The sequence below is a fragment of the Rattus rattus genome, chromosome 13 (assembly GCF_011064425.1).
Source record: "Rattus rattus isolate New Zealand chromosome 13, Rrattus_CSIRO_v1, whole genome shotgun sequence".
NCBI lineage: Eukaryota > Metazoa > Chordata > Mammalia > Rodentia > Muridae > Rattus > Rattus rattus.
The window spans coordinates 50,219,255-50,226,369 of NC_046166.1; positions in this window are offsets into that span (position 1 = coordinate 50,219,255).

Genomic DNA, 7,115 nt, shown 5'->3' on the forward strand with positions numbered 1-7,115 from the left:
TATATATATATCACTGACATAACTGACAGTGAGAAAATCCGGAGGCTTGGCTAATGTCCCCTGTGGTTCATTTCTATTAAGGGTGGCTGTGAATCTTTGCTTTCTATTAATGTAATCTTCTACATTAATTGAAATCTCACCTTTGGGACTATGGCACTCCCACTTCTGAATGTGGCTGTCCCATAGATGATTCTGTCATGTCTGGCAAGCTGCTCTGGGACCCAGAACACGCCATATACTTCCAGAAGTGGAATAGCCCTATGAACCGAAGAGAAAGTACCCATGGTTCAGATCATCCCTTTACGGTCTAGTCTGCTCTCTATAAATGCGGATTCCTTTCCTGAACAGTTCTCAAGAACGCCTTTCCTTTCAGTGCCCAGCACCTTCTCCTGTGTCTGTATCTACTGCTGTCTTCCCAGGGCTTTGGTTCAAGTTTCCACACCATCCAATGAATGTTCTTCATTCTAAATTGAGACATTTCAACTTTTAAATAGGTCTAGTCTCCCCATTCATGAAAATGGAAAGAAAGAAAGTAGGGTAAGGAAAGCAAAGAAAGAAGGTTGAGATAAAAAATGAGAGGGAAGAAGAGAAGAGAGGAGGAGAGGGAGAGGAGGAGAAGACAGGAAGCTAGCGCCAGCAGATACCATCATGTGATCACCACTCTCAGACATGGTTCTCCTTCTCAGTCAATCTTCTAAGAAGCACAAGGATGTCTTTATCTCCACAGGCCCTGTTTCTGTGTATTGCCACTCTTCAACCCTCTCAGTCCTCTCTTGGAAACAGTCTTTCAGAAGCCATTAGGTCTCTGCTAATTGACAAAAGTGAAGACCATTAGTCCTCACCTACCTTCTTTCTGAGGGAAGCAACTCAGACTTCACCACACATTTCTTCCCTAGGAGTAGGTAAGACTTCTCCAAGCATGTGGAGCAAAAGACAATCTTAAGATGGACTGAGTTGTTGTGGTTGCTTTGCCTTTCTTAGAAGAATCAAATACTTCTCAAATGACACTTACTAGAACTTAAAGAAGCCAATTATATATATATATATATATATATATATATATATAGTTTCTTAGTATAAAAATGAGTTGTAGTTTCTTAGTATGAAAATGAGACATTTAGTACTCATAGTGGCAGGAGTATGTACTGTATCGTTGAATCATAGTCATAGATTGCTATATGGTTGCTCATGGTAATTTTTCTTTTTCATATTAGCTCACAATTCACACTATCCCACATTTGAGAATGTCTCCTAACGTGTGATGCTTTCATTTCCGGGTCAGCTTTCTTGATGCTCATGAGTGGCGGCCACATGGAACTCAAGTACTAGTTTGGCGGCCTGTTGAAATGGTTTGATTTTAAATCTGAAGTGGGATGTGCTCCATTATTTTAGATGTCATCCTGAGAATGCTTCCTTGTTTACCATGGTTTGTTTGTTTGTTTGTTTGTTTGTTTCTGCATTCCCTTCTAGAAAACTAAGCTTTGATTACTTGTCTTCTCCTTGTCTTATCCCTGTGGCCCTCAGCCACAGGGATACTGTCAACTATTACTGTGAATGTAAATGTATAAAAGGGAAGCGAATGAAGACTAGAATGATCCTTGGGTGCTGAGCCTGATATCCTCAGGATGACTGTGAGGACAGAAGGGAAAAATCTAGTGTCAGATCAGAGCTTGCAAAGCCAAATAAATAAGTATGAGAAAATCTTTTGCGAAGGAGCTATGCCACGGATGGCTGAAGAATGATTTAGAAATAGCTGGACACCTGAAAGAGTTGTTCAGCAAGTGTTGAGTAGGGTTGGCTTAGAGAGATCCCAGGAGCCAGTCATATATTTGTATAATCATAAAACAGCAATTCGATGTGCAATGAGCTAGAACAAACAGCAGAACCTCCCAAGTTCTTGTTTGGGCCACACCTACATCATACAAATGCCAGGAAGATACATATTTATAAATGGCATACTATAGGCTCATCCTCAAAAGAAATTAAGAAACATCGTGGTATGATAAGAGACATTCCAACATTGTCTCATGAAATTTACAGCAAGAATTAACAAAATCCCCAGAGAGGAAGCTGTGGCAGTGTTTAAAAGACAAGATCAGAAATAGCATCACAAGCCCTAGAATCCTTCTGAAATGTCCAGTAAAAGGGAAAAAATGAGAATAACATGGGTCTGTGTGGTGCATCAGATCAGTGTTACCTCTGCAAGCTTTTCTACATAAACATGAGAATTGTGTAAGTAGTTTCCCTTCAGTTTGAAATTCTGTGGACCTCAGAGAAAAGGTGGTATGGGGAGAAAAAATGAGGCCAAATCTAAGAATAAGGTTTGCTGGAATGTAAAGAACTCTCCACATGAATTTTATCTAAGATGAAAGGAAATATTTATTTAAATATTTAGAGAGCTAAAAACAGTGCTGTGCAATGTCCACCTCATTGTTCCTAACAGAACTAATTTTTTTAAAGCCAGTGTTAGCAGAGTGTGCTGGTGCATACCTTTAATCCTACTACTTCAGAGGCAGAGACAGGTAGGCCTCTGTGATTTCAAGGATAGCCTGGTCTACAAAAGGAGTTACAGACCAGCCAGAGTTATATGGTCAGACACTCTCTCAGATACATAGATAGATAGATAGATAGATAGATAGATAGATAGATAGATAGATAGATAAAGATGGATGAATGGACAGACATATAGGCAAGCAAATATAGGTAGCTGGACAATAGAGATGTGACCAGTAGATACATGGATGATAGATAAATAAATGATAGACAGATGGGCAGATAGATAGATAGATAGATAGATAGATAGATAGATAGATAGATAGATAGATAGGTAGGTAGGTAGGTAGGTAGGTAGATAGATAGATAGATAGATAGATAGATAGATAGATAGATAGATAAACAGACAGATGAAAGGTAGATAGATGATAAATAGATAATAGATAGATAGGTAGATAGATAGATAGATAGATAGATAGATAGATAGATAGATAGATAGACAGATGAAAGGTAGATAGATGATAAATAGATAATAGATAAGTAGGTAGGTAGGTAGATAGATAGATAGATAGATAGATAGATAGATAGATAGATAGATAGATAGATGACAAAATAAATCCTGTGGATCTACATAGAATGTGCAATCTAGAGAGCACTGGTAAGTTCAGAAAATAAAGAAGAAAATAAAATTGCTTGTTGTATAGGTACTGACTGCCAGCTTTGATGGAGGTCTTTGTACACATAATGGCTTTCATTTCTGTGCTCTTCTTCAAGAAGGTTAGTCATGGACAGCTTTTAGTTTGTAGATAATCAAACCAATCCACACCAAATGGAGGTCTAGTCTTTTAGGGTTTGGTTTTAGGGGGATGCTGTTGTCTTTGGTGCAAGTTAAACTACAATCTGTTTGATAGCATTAGTAATACCACATCTTATGATCATGAAATTGACCCGAATGAAGCAATTTCAGCACAGGGTTGTATTTTCATTCACCAGGAAAACTTCATAATCCACTGTGCTAGACAGTTTTATGTCAACTTGACACAAGCTAAAGTCATCTGAGTGTAGGGGGCTTCAATTAAGAAAACGCCTCCCTGTCATCTATTTTCTTAATTAGTGATCGATGGGGAAGGCGTGGTCCATTGTGGGTGGGGCCTTCCCAGGATTCTATAGAAAAGCATGCTGAGCAAGCCACGAGGACAAGCCAGTAAGCAGCCCTCCTTCATAGCATCTGCATCGGCTGCTGCCTCTAGTTTTCAGCCCGGCTAAAATTCCTGTCCTGATTTCTTTTGATAATGAATTGTGGTGTGGAATCATAAGCTGACTAAACCCCTTCCTCTCCAACTTGCATTTGGTCATGTGTTTCTTTAGAGCAACAGAAACCTAACTGAGACAGACACCATCATCTTCCACTCAAATGGCCCCTTTGCATCCTCGGAATCTCACTAAGACTGACTGAACAGTGCACCATTTCCATCACACTCTCTGCTCATATATAAAGGTCAGGCTGGGTGCTGGTCGTATCTTTCTCACTGATGTTTGTTTTCTGAGTCTTCCCTATAAATAAAAGACTCAGGTCTGCAAACGAAGAGTGAGATGCACCACTCCTTGTACCATCCCCAAGGCTCCATCAGTATGGGTCTGAAACAACCCCCTAGAGCTCTCAGTGTTCCTGGAAGAGTTTCAGTACTAACATGTGGTTAATTTTTTTAGTGGATTTTTTCTTATCCTTCCTGTGCTCAAGAGGAGTCATTGAGTGTGTGGGAAAAGGGATCTTTCTTTGCCTGTGCGTCTGTGACGCTTACATATCTCCCCAAGAGATAGTGACCGACCCTTCTTCTCTCTCTGTCTCTGAACATTTTGTTCTGGGAACTTGGGAGGAGAAACATACCCTGAATATTTAGAGGGTTTTTTAAAACAGTGTTCATGGAGACTGTGTATGTGAGAATAAATCCAGGAATTCTCTCTGACAGAAGTTGGCAATTAATTCACGTGATGGTCCCTACATCCACTTTTATCCCATATGCACCAGTGTGGCACATCGCTTTGAGCACAGACTATGATGAATCCACACTTACAGATCAGTTTTGTTCGGTCACCAATGCCTGACCAAAGAGCCCAGAGAACAGCTACAGTCAAACCATGGAGATGTGAGTTGATCTTTACCGTTTTTCTTTCTTTCCAGGAAAGACGATGCATTGTGCTGTCTTATTTTTAATTTCCAAGTTTTCGAAAAATGTCTATGAGAATAATCCTGTTGTGTTTCTATTTAAAATTACAGAAGGAAGCATTCTCTTAAAAGTCTGCTAAATAAAATAAAGACACTGCTTAGGATTATTTAATTTACTTTCTATTTTTGTCCCAGTAGTAAAATTCACATTTGGATTATATTTTGCTCGGCACATAACAGAATCTTTCAGATAATGAGATCATAATTCTTATTTTCCCCTTGGATAGATTTTTCTAAGTCTGTAACGGATCAACACTTCCAGTCCACATGGAGACATTCAGTATAAAAATATTCAGTTCTTCTGCTAACTTCCTTGCAATGTAACATGAATTGCCAATCATGTGTTAGTTGTAACGGTGACAGGTTCTGCTACAGACCTATGTCTGCTCATTTCTTTGACCTTTCAGCCATCAACAAATAATCTGTGGCCAAGTAGAATTTTATCAAATTAAATAAAATAATTTCATCATATTAAATAATGGTAAAGTGGAAGTTGTGCAGAAATGCCATTGCTGGGTAAGGAGACAGAGAATGGTGAAGGAATGCCTAGCAATTTACATGTTTGTATACACATACATACATACACACACACATATATACACACATACACACACACACACACATCATCATCATCATCATCATCATCATCATCAATGGTTTCTACAACACTAAGAGTCAATGACTGTCTACAAAGAACATTGAGATTAAATGTTACCAAATGCCCAATGGCCTCTCACAGTGTATGCTCTGTGCTTACTTCTACTAACCGCTTAAATAACAAATGTAGGTTCAAACTGAACCTCACAGGGGAAGGACCACAGGATTATGAGATTTTTCTTTTGTTTTTAATTGAAAAAAATATTCATGCAATATATTCTAATCACAGTTTCTCTCCTCTCACCTCTTCCGGGGTCCTCCCTACCTCATGCCCCACCCAACTCTAGCCACCCCCTCCTCTCTCAATTAAACAGAAAAGCAAACAACTAGAAATGAAGAGAAAGCACAAGAAACACACACACACATTCTATAGAAACACAGAATCAGAAACTACACTGTATACACAGAACAGGAAGACAAAAGAAAAATGCCCAAACAAAGCAACATGAGACAGAAAGTCCACAAAAATAATCAGTGAGTCCATGTTGTGCCAACCATAAGAGTGGCTTATATACCCAGTGAGACGCCATTAGAGAAAACTAACCTTTTCTTTGCAAGTGGATGTCAATTGGAGATAGTTTCTTGGTTAGGGATGAGGGCTCCAATCCACTTGTCCATCTAGCATTATAGATTTTATGAGTATGGGCCCTCTGAGGCAGTAGAAGTGCTTCAGTGGAAGAGCTAGAAGAACATACTCATTTTTTACCTTTCTGTAGAATTTTACAAAATGCATGTATTTACCTCACAAAAATATCACAGTGAAGACCTGGAAAAGAATCCTAAATAACCATGAAGAGATAAAAAGATCCAAGCAATAAGTTGAGCAAAGCCGGGCACACCTGTAAAACTCAATTCAACTCTCTTTGTATATATTCAGTTCACAATGGTGTTCCCTCCCAATTAACCCCCGCCTAAGAGAAAACGTCTAAAACTGACAATAATAGAAGTTGAAGGTTCATTTAACACATCTGTCACTGTTTAAATACGAGAGGTCACCCGCCCACTTCTGTGCTGAATTTTCACTGCTAGCTTCAAGTGTCATTTTGGTTAAATCTTCAAAACTTTAGGAGATTGGGCCTTGAAGAAGAAAGCAGGCCTCAGAGACTGGATCCTGGGTGCCTTCTCCTTATCTTAGTGTTCTTTCTCCTCTCCTCTCCTCTCCTCTCCTCTCCTCTCCTCTCCTCTCCTCTCCTCCCCTCTCCTCTCCTCCCCTCCTCCCCTCTCCTCTCCTCTCCTTTTCTCTTCTTTCCTCTCCTCTCCTCTCCTCCCCTCCCCTCTCCTCTCCTTTCTCCTCTCCCCTCCTATCCCATCCTCTCTTTACTTCCCTCCTTTCTTTCCTCTTCTTCTTCCTCTCTCCTCTCTTTTTATACCTCCTTCTGTTCTTCTTCTCTCTTTTCCTCTGCCTCTGCCTCTCCCTCCTTCTATCCACCACTCCCTCCCTTTCTCCATCCTCCTTCCATTTTTCCTGGCTGCCATGATGGAAAGGCTCATGTTTATGAGCCACAGCATGGTCAGCACCGTGGTCTAAAATCATAGATTATAAGTCTTCTCTCCTCTTAGGCTATTACGTCATGTCATGAAACATGTGGCCAGTGTACTTCTCAGCCTTATAACAGCACCACCAATTGCAGAGTCCAATGCTGGTCTTGTGTAAGCATGGCTGACTGAGCCTGTTCCTCATGTCTGCTGCTCAGCACATTCGTATAGCTTAGCTTCAGCAAAGAGTGCAGGAGAAGAT